At 46.0% G+C, this 14,771-nt stretch overlaps 1 long non-coding RNA gene across 1 annotated transcript; it reads right to left on the bottom strand.

The window, feature by feature from the left end:
• Positions 1-6,817: 6,817 nt before the first annotated feature.
• LOC133275626 (uncharacterized) lies at positions 6,818-8,448 on the bottom strand. Its single transcript, XR_009745635.1, has 2 exons — positions 7,919-8,448; positions 6,818-7,133 (listed from the first exon to the last, which is right to left on the bottom strand). It is a non-coding gene; the product is annotated as an uncharacterized LOC133275626 (long non-coding RNA).
• Between the last annotated feature and the right edge of the window lie 6,323 nt (positions 8,449-14,771).

Below are 14,771 nucleotides of genomic sequence, written 5' to 3'. Positions count from 1 at the left end.
GGGTAATTCGCATGCGATCCCTCATCAGATCTAGCAATGCCAACCCTGAAGAACTGCCCAGTTTGTCCTTTGGGCATACTAGCCTTGCTCATACCCCATCAGACCTTACATCCAAAGACCTCGAAACGCCAGCAGAAAGGCAAGGTACTTGTCGCCACAGGAGGATTCTTATCAAACATGTAGCAAGCTCCTTACAGAGCACAGCAGTAAAAGCCACAAAGCAGAACCTGTATCTTAGCTCTATTAATTAGCTGCTATATCAGGAGTGCATTCTAATCTTCTCTCTTCAAAGGTGGTCCAGATCATCCCTGTGCTAGAGTCCTCCCAGGAAGCAAAGCCTCTCCTGCAGGATTTCCCTGCGTCCCCTCAAGCAGTTTCCCACGGCCTCAGCCCTGCACATCCCATCAGGAGCACCACCGCCCGCATTGCTCCAGCCCTGCGATGGGGCCCACAGCCCCCAGTTAACTGGTTCAACACGGCTGGTGGGGTCCCTCCAGGAGCAAAGCCAGAAGCACTGGGCTGGATCCAACCTGGCAGCGCCAGCGTGAGTGCAGCCCAGCCCCTGATCTGAGCTGGAAGGGTCTGTCACAGATAACTACTTCTACAACTGCCCTAGAAAAGGTTTTTGGTGTTGTGCAATGGGTTTTCAAATACCAGGGAGATGAAATCCATCTGCAAGAGTTTCTTGTGGAAGAGTTGTGCACTGTAGGAACTGTACGTACTGCTCCTAGCCAAAAGTGTTACTTTGCATGGGCTGCACCACATGGATATTTTTATTACTACACTTCATAAAAAGATTTCTGAAGTTTCCTGGAAGATCCTGTTTCACATGCCACCAACAAACAGAAAGCTTGCTCCAAGCAACTCCTGACACATATGCAGAGGAGGAGGAAAAGAAAATCACCTAGAGCCTTTTCAAAAGCCCTATCTTCCATGCATTGCAGAGATAAGAGCCGTGAGTTGTGATGGATGGGGCCATCACTGGAGTCCCACTCATACAGAGCTTTTCCAGAAAACCACACACTCACTCCATCAGGGTTTTTCTTGTCTCTCGGAGCGTAGGATGGTTTCCCACATAAGCTTCCAGATACACCCTGCCAACAACATGTTCCCCTCTGCTACCCAATAACTCCCACTTACAGTCATTCTGTGACTGTTGTAGCCAAAGGGGAACCAAAGAGACTCTCCAGGTGGAAAAAACATTCCTCATGAGGACTCTGACCACAGCACCCTGAGGTATCAGCCCCCTCTGCTCACACTCCTCCTCACCCTGTGATTTTAACTTTAGTCCTGCAGCAGTTGTACATCAACAGCACAGAAGAGATCCCCAGTATCTGAGCCCACATGCTTTAGTTTCAGGCCAGCCTGCTTGCATGGATTATCACTCACCAACATGGTTCCATATCTGCTCCACAGCACCTCCAGCAACTGGTATTTGCATCCCCGCTCCAGACCTGGAGCATCACCTCTCCACACTGCAGCAGCACCGTGGGGGTCAGCAGGGATAAGTTTAGCCCAGCCGCTTCAGCTGGTGGAGTGGGAAATGCACATCAGAAAGAGCAGTATTTTAAAGACATAAACTGCTCAGAAGCGCTGCTCTGAGGCAGCAGCTTGAAGAAGAACAATGTCTGGTGAAAAAGCATTTTAAGCAGTACTTGTTTGTTCACCTATTTCTTAGGTGGCTGCCAGCTTGGCATGGGTTAGCAAGGCCTATCAGAGCTCTGAAAAATTGCCTTTAAGTCTCAGACTGTGAGACAATAATAGCTGGCTAAGAGTGCAATGACTTTTAAACCACACTTAGGAGATATTAATGAAGATATTCCCTAACTTCTAGATGACTGATATCGATTACATCTGTGTGATAGGATTTCAATCTGAAAATTAACCCAATTGCTGAAATAACTGATTGGAGATGAAAACACTTCCGAGTCGGTTACCTGTTGGTTCTTGAGAAATGTTGACTTTGAAACACATCAACAAGTTACTGAGCTCTTAAAAGAGAACAAGAGAACATCCCAAATTCTTCCTTCACGCTTTAGTGTAGTGGGTTCCTCAGTGATTTCTTTCTATATTTATTACAAGTGTTTCACAAATAAAAGTACGGATCAAATATCTATGTCTGAGAAATGGTTAATTTTGTGAACCTTGACTGAAATCTTTACCACTGAAAATCCGAGGGGCTTCAGACAGGATCTAACTGAGGAGCGGAGCGGGAGAACCTCCAATTACTTTATTTCCTTAGGAGCCAAAGGAAGACAAGTGTGAAAAGAAATAATAATCATAACCATGGGCATGCAAAATTTCTTTAGTCTGCTATAAAATGATTACTTCATTTGAACCCTTATAATGTCATAGAACAAATTACCAGGAGGACAGGGTCATTGTCCCATTGTTGCTGGATACTGCTGCCAGCACAGTGAATAACTCCCTCCTGGATCCAAACGCGGATACTGGAAAAGAGACTTATCTTTGCAAGTGTACAAATGGGGGAAAATAACAAAGAATGCTTATCCAAGTCTCTAAAATAGAAGCACAGATTTATCAAGCCCTTCTTAGAATGCGATTGCCAGAAAGTCATAATGCCTTGAGATTAATTATTCTGGATAAAAACTATGGAAGATGACACTAAGCAGTATTGAATCTCTGCTCATTTGATGTCCTAGCCTTATTTGTTGCTCCTGCCTCAATTCCTTTGCCTTTTCTTTTGCTCTACTTTCACCTGGAGTTCAACCACAAAAGAAGAGCCTAAAACTACTTAATTCCTAACTTCCTGTTTTATCTGAGTTCCCTATAATAAAGAACTTGAAAATGACGTGCTCCAAACCCTATGATCACTTCATTCTCTCCTTTTCCTGGTGTGACATGGGTGGTACAAACCTTTAAAATGTTCTTCTTTGGGAAAGCAGGGCCAGGAGTGATGGGATCCCACAGGCAGCCCCAAAGCTCACAGGGTCTCAGCCCCACTTCCCATGGGACAGGGGCTGTGTCACCCTACCAGTGGAGCTCTCTCCTTGTATCCCGGCTTGGAAAGAGCATCCCTCAGGAGGCTGAACAGAGCTATTGGCCAGGAGGCAAGAGACCCCCAGACGGCCTCTTCAGACAGCTACTGGATGGAGCAATTCAGCACAACCACACAGCCCCATTCAAAACTGGCCGTGCTTTTCCACAGTTAAGCTCATACAAACCACGCATTTTTAGGGCGGCAGGGGATGTATCCTGGGGAGGGAGGTGTTTAAGATAAGAGCAAAGATTTGTGCTGCTTTTTGGCTTAAAACTTTGCATACGTAATCAGCAGCCAGGGGATAATTTATTGACAAGGTTTGTGGCAGATCAGACAAGGTGTTTGTGAGATGTGGGACTTTGAAAAATGAGGTGCAGTTCAGCCCTTGAAATATTCCTCTAACAATTTATCCTAAAGCCGTATCTCAAAACCTACTTGGCCTAGAAACTTCAAGTTTGTTTTATTCAAGAGTCCTTGGCTCTATTCAGCGCACAGGAATACTTCAGATAAGGTCAAAGTCTTATTTACTGTGTGCTTTGGCCCCCCATCCCCCCATTTTATTTATTATTTGCTTCCTTAAGCCATCAAACGTTCCTTCAGTCTGGGAAAACACTGTAGGAGGACAGGTTTCGCCAGGGGTTTGTTACTGCATGAGAACATGGGCACAGACACACCAGCGATGCTCAACTAGCTCGCCTTTAGAAGATTAATACTTGCTCCCCAAGTAGTCACTGGGCTCTGCATACACTGGCACTCGAGTCGCTCCTGCTGGAGCAGCACAGACACCGGCACAGACTGATTTTGTGAACTATGCAAGGCCAAAATGACTCGTGTTCAGAGCCTGCACACGCCAGCCCAAGCAGCGGCCCCCCTGCACGCCTGCAGCAGAGGGGCTCTCCAGGAACAGAACAGTAGATTTCCAGGCAAATCTCACACCGTGATAATCACAGAATGGTTTGGGCTGGAAAGGACCTTAAGATCATCCAGTTCCAACCCCCCTGCCATGGGCAGGGACACCTCATACTAGGCCATGTCATCCAAGGCTCCGTCCAACCTGGCCTTGAACACTGCCAGGGATGGAGCATTCACCACTTCAAGCAACCTGTGCCAGTGCCTCACAGCCCTCACATTAAAGAATTTATTCCTTACATCTAACCTGAACTTTCCCTGTTTAAGTTTAAACCAGGGGAAGTTCAGGTTGGATATAAGGAAAAGATGTAAGGAAAAGAAGAAAACCCTTGGGTTATCAAGTTTTCTATATGCTTCATGGCTCAAAAGCTCCAGCTTGAAAGCATGCCACATCTACATAGCAATACATCTGCTGTAGCCAGCATTTGGAGACCTTTCTAAGTCAAGTACTCTGGTTACATTCAGGATGTATCTAGGTAGGAAAATTTATCAGCGTAAACAGCATCAGTTTAGCTTTATGATTACAGAGTGAGGCAGGATTCACCCAGGGCAGGAAAGGGAACCAGAGCAGTTTCTAGACTTTCATTTCATTGAAGCTATTTTTAGAAGAACAAAAATACAAAGCCTGCAACTGCTGAAAGCACAACAACTGCACCCTGGGTTTATGGATGCTAATTTAGCTTGTTACAGTCTTCTGACAAGAGAGAAAACTCAAAAGTTCTACAAGTATTTTCCTTGGGGTATGACATCTCCACTTAGTTTCCAACATTTAGACAGACACCTTATCTCTGCTCACCTTTGATATCAGCACTGGCTTCTGGCAGATAAAAAGCACTCAGGCTCCTAGAGCGAGGACAGCAAAAAGAATGAACAACAAGCAGCAGTTTCTCGGTGTACCAGAAAAACATCATGCAGCTTCCCCAACCCATGCTTCAGCCAAAACACAAGCCTTCAGGCTCCTCACCCCACTACTAGCCCAGCAAACAAAACCTCTTCTTTAATCCTTCTTATTACCTCTGCCTTACCACTCTCATAAGTAGTCCTCTGCCTGCCTCACCTGCTCCTTATCTGTGTTTGCCCTGGACCAGCACTGGCTATAAATTGCCACCTGTGGCAAGTGGATTCAGTTTCTTTTGACCTTACTATTTCAATAATCAGGTAGGCTTCCCGCCTGTCAGCTGCCTTGACAAGCAAAGTGATGCTGCAAACAGGAAAAAAACAGCAAGGAGGGAAAGAGAGCAGAAGGGGTGAGGGATGACAAGCCTCTTCCTATCTTGCCCCAGGTGAACGTTGCAAATTGGCAGCAGCGGTAAAGGAGTCACCCAGGGTTACCATGCCATGATTTGAGTATTAACAAGCATCCTTGCATTGTTTTCATCCGGAGTGTATAATTAACCCCTTGGAGCCAACAAGTCTGGCAGTGTCATTGTTAGGGCTGATGTAAAAGGTGGCGTGGCATGTTGCACTGGGAATTCCTAACAGCCCACCATCAAAGGTTTAATCATAAGCAATTTCTGCCTTCACAGTTTATTATATATTGGAGCTTGCTGGAACCTCTCCTGTTATCATGCACTAACTTGCAACAAACCTGTGTAATCTCCAGTTGAGTGCATTGTCTCGTAAGTGCCCTTTTGCCATAGAAATAAAGCACTAACAAGATATTTTTAAACAGTCTAGACTGTAAATTGGATAGGAGGAGGCAGAGGCTGAGAATGAAATATATCAATGTAGCTCCTTCAATATAGGACAGCACATATACATAACTTTAACTCTCATAGCTGTCTTGGAGCACCCAGAGGGAAACCCAAGCAGGGGGTTTAAACTCTTTAGGGCTCTAAAATGCTTCTGTTAAATATATATTACTTTTTGCAGATGCTATTTCTTAATACCCAATATATGCATTGTGCCACTGGGCAAACAGATTCGGTAACAACAGAGAACCATTTATTAAGATACACACTCTGCAGCAGCAGGCTGTCCAAAGAAACTGCTGGGACTCAGTTTTTATAGTGTCAGCTCCAAGAAGCTCTGAGCCCTTCAGTGCTGACTGCTGCACACCTGCCCTGAGCGCATCCCCCAAGGCTGCCTCACAGACTGCAGCATTTGGTGCTTTTGGCAGGACTTTACTTTTGTTAGGTGGTTCACTGATGATTCTTTGTGCCTCCACTGTGTGTTGAATGGGCACATGCAGATTTCAGCTGGAATGTACCCATATAGAGCAGGAAAAGTAGCTTCTTTCCTGGTTTCAGCACTGGTTCTGCACGGGCCCATTCCAACACACAAGACTGATGAGTTGAGCCTGGGTCAAGTCATGAGATTGGCCCAAACTTCTTCCTACTTGAAGAAATAACAGATTCCAGCCACCTGGAGTCATCACCCTCTGGATCTTTGTTGCACTGGTGCTAGTGAGGTACATTTAAAAGATGAGGCAACCCCCACCACCACCAAAAAAAAAAACCAAAACAACAGGTTCCTCACATAATCAGTGAAGTCCAGAAGCTAGGATTTAAATATTGCAGAAGATCTCACAAAGCTCACAGTGTGGTTAGCAGTGAACTGGGGGAAACTGGAATGTCTTTAGCTCCAAATTCAAAAGTTAATCACCCAAAGTCCTTTACTGATTTAAAACAGTCTACTGAGATACCTGCATCCAGGAGATCCCTGCCTGGCCCACCATCTGACCCACAGAAACCAGGCAGGCAACAGGGAGAGAAAGGCAATGTTGTGTTACAGATGAGGAACAAGACAATTAAGTGACTTGCACAATATACAGGGGAAATGGGGACTGAATTTAGACCTCATAAACTGTCATCGAAGATTATTGGCACAAAGCTGGCACTCAGTGCCAGAGGAAAAGTCACCCAGAAGTCACAGTGTTAGAAATGACAGGACAGCTCCCAGATAACATATGTAAATAGATGTTCATTGCAAAATCTAGCAGGATGTTTTTCACATTATCGCCTTTCAAAGGTAAGGTCTCAGTACAGACAGGGATGTTTTCAAATAGAGAGGATTTACTGACGCTTGTTCTGCAGCAAACACTGTTTATCTTTGCTGTAGTGATGTGACTGGAGGAATGGGACCATGTTATCTTCATTCAGGTCTTAGAGTGACACAGAAGCTCCTCCAGCAATGACTGCAAAAGATAGCAGGATCGCATGGCATAACATCTGCTGTGGGAAATGTCTTCTCAGGGGATGACTCAGCTCTTCTGCTTTCCAATCTGCCCAGGAAAAAGGGATAAATTTCAGATTAGACCTTTTAAGATTGACGTGTGGAGAAATCACCAATACACCATGAACTAATTCCTATCACGTGCTTATTGTGAGCAGGTTAAGGGGAATGTTCCTCTCCGGGTTCCCTTAGTATGGGTTGACAAATGCCCATCAGGAAAGGCCTGGGTATAAAATGACTCATGTCCCGGAAGAGCAGGATAGGCTAAAGGCCATCTCTGGGCTTCCTCCAATCTCACTGTTCAGCAGAGGAATACGAAGACGAGTGACAAGTCCATCACAACCATTAGAAAAGACCATGCTGAAAAAGGCAGTGACTGGCAAGAGACTGCCCTGGGGAGCTGGGTACAAGCCCTGATGGTGGTTCATTTGGCATGCATGTTTTCTTCCTGAAGTCTGTTCTCATTTGAAAACAGAAGAAAAAAATCAGGAGCTAAACATGAGCATCGCAAAGGTGAAGATCTGCAAAGTACCTCTCCAGCCTCTGTCCTACCCCATCTGCAGGGCTGACAGTGTGGGGAGCACTGACGGGATTACCCCTTAAACAAAGCCTTGGGAGAGCTGCTGTGCCCTGCAGCCCCGCTGGACTTTGGCAGCCAGAGTGAAGGTGTCTTGAAATGGTGGAAAAGTGTCAATAGTGCTGAATGCTTGTGGTAAAATAAAAGTTGCTAAGAATCCAACCGCACAGGCTTATTACTCAGTTTCCACTCAACATCCATCTCACGCCTCCCTCCCATAGGGCTGTGCACCATATCTTTAAATCTTGTATAACCACCTCCTTTCTTCCTGCAATATTGTGCTGCGGATGTCTGTGCCGTGCTACCAGGGCATTTCCCTGGTGGGTGGGAATGAATTATGTATTCATCACTCTACAATGCAAACTCTTACGGCAGAGGAAGCAGAGGTCACAGAGGCATCGCTTGCCACTGCTAACCTTCAACTAGGCTTTCACATTGGAAGGTGGGGTTTGAGCAAATAACCTCAGTTCCCACCCCAATGCACCCTCCCGGCTGGATTTACATCAAAAGCAAAAGCAAGAGGCTAAACCTCTTGATGTAATCAGGCAACAGCTGTAAAAGGAGAAGCAGCAGTGGGCTGGTGGCGAGTGCTGGAATGCCATTCATCTCAGCTGGGGTTGTAAGTGAAGCCAGCTGCTGCTTAGAGGTGGTCTGGAGGGTTTTGTGGGGACCAGCCCACCTCTCCAGCATTTATCTGCCACAAGCTGGATTCCAGCCTCAGGTCTCATCTTTCACTCCACAGCCGGGTTTGTTGTCCTTCATACCCTCTGAGGATGGCCAGAAAACAGGGGAAAGCTGCCGAGAGGTGGCGAGGAGATCCACAACATGGCCATGCCCACTCCCCCTGTGCCCTCATCCACAGAGCACCACTGTCCTACTCATTGCAGGGGTGTCCTCCCCACGCCATGGTGGCTCTTCCCCACGGTGGTGGGTAACATCAGGGTCAAGAAAACCCAGCTTCAGTACCAGAAGGGGTTCCTCAAAGATGAGTGAGTTTTCACCACAGCATTATTGGTACAAATAAAGGCAGTTTAAGAACATGGCAATTGCTTCAGGCAACAACCAGTTATTTTTTCAGTGTGGTATTGTTCGCTTGTTTTTCCTGTGATGTTAGGAATGGTCTGAACCTCTGGACCAGCATCTCCCTCACACTTTGTACTTCAATACTCTTTCTAAACCTAGCAATTTAGGCTCTTCCAGCAAGAGAAGCAAAGAAGAAACCTCAGCTCATCCCTGTCCTAGATGTAGTTAATTACCTCTGAGAAGAAAGAACTCCATTGAGAGAGAAAAAGACAGAGTCTATAAGCTAAAAGCCTGTATTCTGATTTTTGCAGACTTCTCACACATCCTTTTTCCTCTCCTTTGAACAGCTACTGTCACATCAAAGTTCATAACATCAAAGTTCATAACAGAGGTATCCACCCAGGAGCTAATAATTCACATATTTCACAACCAGGAAGTAATTTGGGTTTTAACCTCTCCATTCTGGAATCCATGTTAAGAAACCACTCTTTCTGGATCATTCCTTGTATATCTAGGCCCTTTACTGCGAGAAAACCAATGGTTAGTCAAGGAGGAATTAAGAGGAAATAAGTCATTAAACTCAAAACATTCAAAAAAGCCATATTCAGTTTAGGATAAGCAGAACTGTTGTAATCTCAATTGCTCTGGTTTCCGTTGCCAGCTCTGCAGACACGCACACACACACAAATCAAACATTCCATGGCACTTGAGAGGAGAGATTGTGACAGAGCAAAAGTGGTTTTGGGTGTGTTTCACTATCTCCTTGTAAGCCTGTTCTGTTGGTATCTATGAAGAAATCACTGCATGATATTAAGATATCTCTTAATTACCAGTAGCTGCATTACACTTCCATTTTTTTTCATGGGCAAACCAGATTTTTTTAGAGCTGCATAATGTCAATAAGTGCTCTATGGGATGAACCCCAACCTCACATACGTTCAGCTTAGAAAGAAGTGTAGCTTAAATCTGAAGTGTCCATCATGCAGAAAGAGACCTGATACAGAGACTGTACTTTTCCATCATGTTCTGGCTGCTCCCTAAACGTGAGTGCAATGCACAGACCTTCAGCTGAGCAGAGCACCTCCTAGGAAAGGGTATGGAAGCTATTAAAGTTTAAAATGCAATCATGTGCATGAAAGAGAGGTCATTCCTTCACACCGCTTTGAGTTCAAGCAGCAGAAGAAAAAGGGAAACTGATTAGAATAGGTCAATGGAAAAGGAGTAGAAAACAGGAGAGCGGGGGAGAGATCCCAAAATAACTTAGACTGCAGCGTCCACACGACGCACAGCACAAGGAGCCAGGCAACCTGGTCATGACACAGTGACCACCAGCATATCACTTAGCCTCTCCTGGCCTCAGCTAAGAAGCTGAGGTGAAGGCAGGGCAGGGTAACACGTCAGCTTTGCACAGTGGTTAAGTTTTTCTTCATGACTGTTAGCATTTCAAGGTGAAAAATGAGGATGAGAAACAGCTCATGTGCAAATAACCATCCACTGGTCAGGGACTGACCCCTGTCCTTCCGCTGTGCTGAGTGGCAGAGATGCACAGGGATGGGGGACAGAGTGGGAAATGCCTCTCCCACCTCCCGCCCTTCCCACAGCCTGCCCCTGTGGCACACTCACCCTGCACATGCCTGTCCCATGCAGGGCCCAGAGAGAAAGGCTAAAACATGAGAGGGACAGAGGTGACACTTGGGAGATGGGGCTATTTAAATTCTACAATGCATTCCTCTGAATTATGTGTGTCCCTCACCAAAGGTGATGACAGACAAGGGATTAGAAGGACAAAATCAAACCTCCATGTGTGCAGCTCACATGGAGCAGGGCAGAAGGCAACCTCCTGCATTAATACAAGCAGAACAAGTAAAGACAGAGGTGAGGGACGGCCTCAAAGATAGGCATGTTATTTTTTAACAGCAAAGCTCCAGAGAAATGGGGGGAAATGGTGAACTGTGACTCTCCAGCAGCCTAAAGATCTACACGTATCTTTCATAAAATCATACATTCTTAACCCAGGTCCCTGTCAAGCTGTGATGTTGATTGAGACTTGCAGAAGCAATGTTTGATAAATTATGAACAGTAGCAAATAAACAGCTTTTTCAGCATCTGCCATTGCTCGTGGAAGAAGTACATGCAAAGCCCCAGGAGCCTTGAGGTGTCAACCAGCGAAAGATGCTAGTACGAGTTTTCCCATCAATCAGAGTGACCAGCATGTCTAACCACAGCTCAGAGGAGCAGAAAACAGATGCTTCCAACAAGCTGCTCTGTATTTACTCTGCTGACTAACAGCTTGGGGGGGGGGGGGGGGGGGGGGGGGAATTTGCAAGCAATTTATGAGTGGAAGAGAAAAAAAGGTAACACCTGAATATTATTCATTGCAAATTATTCCTGCTCTTTTTCATGCAAGTAGTCTGCTCATTCATCAACATTTTTGCTCCATCCAAGGCTGGGAAACAAGCTGTTACTCATTTTTATCTCCTTGTATTGCACTCAAGGTACAATATATAAGGAAAGCCACAGTTGGCTGGTATAAAGGCAAGGGACAGAATTACAGAGAAACAAAACTGCAGGCAGCTCTCCTGGGGAAAGGGATAGCACCAATACGGGTAAATTCACCAAGGAAGGGCTGTTGTCATTGCAACGGGGAAAAGTGAGGCTTCACATCTCACCTTCAAACAGTGTCACTTCTGGAATGCGGTCAGTGGAAAGCAGGGCGCCATTGCCTGCAGCCCTCCAGCACCCCATACCAGCACAGAGGGTGTCAGCACCCCAGGGAACCTCCTTGCACCCAGCACATAGCTCGATGCCTCCCCACTTCAAACCCCGAGCACTCAGCACTCTCTGTGGGGAGACAAGATGGTGACATGGTGGAATGAGCTGAGTTTTCCACTGGGTGGTCCAGAGCACCTTGGTCCCGCTGTGTGAGGTGGTGCGCACACCAGGCAGACACATGCACCTGCACCAGATTGAGTCATTGCATGTGGCAGGTACCAGACGGGTCTTTGCATGCATAATTATTCACTCTGCATTTGTGATAATTGCCTGGGCGAATCCGGCAGCAGGCGGGTGTTATCCTGGGCTTGTTAGGCTGCTGATACTAGAGGAAAACAAAGACAAAGTAGTCAGACTTGCTTACGCATTCCTGTTCTGTTGTTTTTCCATTTCATTGATTAAAATGTGAGAGTGAATTTAGCCTTAATGAATGTCAAGGACTCTCTCACTGGAAGTAAAACTAGTTCAGGCAGTGCTCTGCAAACTTTCCACGCTGGCTGTGCCAAGGCAGAATGTCCTGACTTGCCAAGCTCCCTGCCCCAGCCAGCGCTGCCAGTGGGGCAGGGCACACCACGACCAGGATGCTGGCTCCCCACTGCTGCAGCATCCCAGCCCGGATCATCCCTGACCACAGGGGTGAAGTCAGGTAGTCCAAAGGGAAAACTAAAGCTAACCTCGGCTTGCATTGGAAGCTAATGGTTGGACTTCCTGATCTGAAAGGTCTTTTCCAACCCAACTGATTTTACTGTTCTATGTAGAAACGCTGTGACCATCAGTCTGCTCCCAGAGCTCTTAACCCAGCTCAAACCGAGAACTCCTGCTCTGCTCTTGCAGGGTGAAATGTTTACCTATAGCCCTGCCTTTCTGCCGCAGCTGGAAAGTAGGCTGAAATACAGGAAACATGACATCATTTGCCTTCTCCCAGCACAAGATAGATTAGACCCTTTGTAAGGGGAAGCAGTGGTGAGAAACACACACCCCCAGCAGTAAATTCCACTGTTACAGAGACACATTTATTGGGAGATAACAAAAGAAAGCTGCTTCTGCAGTGACTTTTTGGATAGAAAAAAGAAGACATCTATTTTATTCTTTTGAAGTAGATGCTGTTAGGAAATGGCTAGCTTTTTACAGCTGGCTGTGTTTTCAGCTATAGCTTTCCCCAAACCTGCTCCTGAAGCTATGTGCTATATGAGTCACTCCATCAAATAAAGAGCAATAATAAGTTATTGTGAGCACCAGGCTTTTAGATTTCTCAGCCTTCTCATCTGAAGAATAAAAATTACCCCCCTCCTGACTTCTTAACTTTGTTGGCCAAACTTTAAAGCTGTGGCTGAAAACCAAGCAAAAAAGTACCGACCGTGCTACTGTAGTGTAACTGGTTTCATGTAGTTCAAAGTCAACGTTCCTGGGTTCATTTCCCACCTCAACCATGGCCTTTTCTTCTCTTTTTTTTTATTAAAGCTTCAGCGAGTCATTTGATGAATTTTTCCTCTATAAAACAAGCCTGTCCTGAAGGACACCAGAAGGTGCAGGAATTCATCTGAGTAAATTGCTTTAAACTGTTCTTTGTTTGTATATAAAGCCAGAAAAATTAATAATGAAATTAGTTACCTCTTCCTGAAGAGATTAAATTTAAGTTAAATGTAATCCTCCCGCTCCCATGGCCCTCACATCCAGCAGTTTTTTTAGGATAGAGAGGGAAGCTGGTGTGACTGGGGCCTTTGAAAGGCCACACTGGCCACACCAAGGTGCTTTTGGTCAGCCTGGGTTAGTTGTGTTCAGTTCAGCACAGAAGATATAACAGCTTTCCTCATTCAGGCTGGTTTCTGCATTTTCCTGTTTCTCATACCAAACTCTCCCTCCCATCACCCAGCTCCATCCTTGCACCCCCATTCCTTACTGGCCTGGATAGCTGGGGACAGGAGGAAAGGTCCCATCAGCGCCTCTGCACTGTGGGCAATTATCACAGTGCTTTGGGTGGCAAGGAGGACCTTGTGTGTCGGCAGCAGCTGATATAGCTCCAAGCCATGTGCTTCACACCCACAAAGAGAAAGGAAACCACCTCTTCCAGTGCCTCTGCTAATTCCCACAGAGCCGGGGAGCCTGCCAGGAAGGAGGTTTTTCAGGAGAGCAGATCCTAGTGAGGTCTGATTTCTAGCTGGGAAATGCATTATGCATCTGGTACCTTGGGGAATCTATGGAGAAGGCTGAGAGAGGCTGGCAGTGGGTAGATATTAAATATATTGCAGCTATTATTATTATTACTGTTGAGAAGGCAGGCACTAGGATATCATTGAGGGAGGCTGAAGAGAAGAAATACAAGCAAAATACAAGCAGCACACAGGAAATCAAACCATCTTCAGAAAGTAACAGAGCGAAATGCAAAACCAAAGTACAACTAGCTGGAACAGGCAATTTATCTGGAAATGTCACATTCACCCCGTCACCCGCTCCTCAGCCACAAGCAGAGCCCCATTTTGCACTACAGTGGAGCGTTTAAACCTAGCAGCAATCCAGCAAAAGTAAAGGTTATGTGCTCAGTGTGAGATTTTGCAGCCAAAAGAGCTCGTTGACTCCAGGGGTCCCTGGGTCAGAGATACACTTGTACCGATTTGGTTGGAGTTATTCCAGGAAGGATGTTGGCTTGTTCTCAGTGGCTGTGCTCGTGCAGCCATGCGTGTTTGGGAATACGTGGGATCGCGGTACCCTGAACCGTGAACGCTGGTTCGCAGAGATCAAAGATGTCGCATCCCTGTAGGGCTGCAGTTTGGCATAGAGAGTAGATGGTCTGGGGCAGGAGCAAGCAAACTGCAGAGCAGGCATTCATTGCCTGGCTTTGGCAGCAATACTGCCTTGAACGCAGTATTTCCTTAGAAATAAGAATTAAGGCTATTGTAATAATATCCGGTTTAGAGTCAAAGGCTCCACCCAGAGCCCACTGAGGAGGAGAGTTCCCCAGCATGCCCGAGACTTAGCCTACAGTGCAGGTTGCTCTCTGGATTTATTGGAGACTGAAGCTCACACTCCCAGGGGATTCCCAGCAGAAGAACAAGCCAAATTAAGGCTGCTACCTCTGGAAATCAGATTTCAAGACAATTAGCAACTGCAAAAAGATTGCTGTTCGCATCGCCGTCCCCAAAACTGCAAAACTCTGCCTGCTATTATTCCTCAGAGATGCTGTGGTATTGCACATTTCTGTTAATATAGATAACCCTTTCCACCCATAAATATCCGTCTAGCTTTCAGACACCCCTCAGCTTTTTCTGTTCGTGTCCTGGATCTGCTACTGCTCTACGAAAAACACACATTAGAGCA

Source organism: Pezoporus flaviventris, unplaced genomic scaffold (assembly GCF_033815535.1).
Source record: "Pezoporus flaviventris isolate CSIRO_AGI_PZ_B2104156 unplaced genomic scaffold, CSIRO_AGI_Pfla_v1 ptg000041l, whole genome shotgun sequence".
In the NCBI taxonomy this organism is placed as follows: Eukaryota; Metazoa; Chordata; class Aves; order Psittaciformes; family Psittacidae; genus Pezoporus; species Pezoporus flaviventris.
This window is presented reverse-complemented; position numbering and strand designations above follow the sequence as displayed.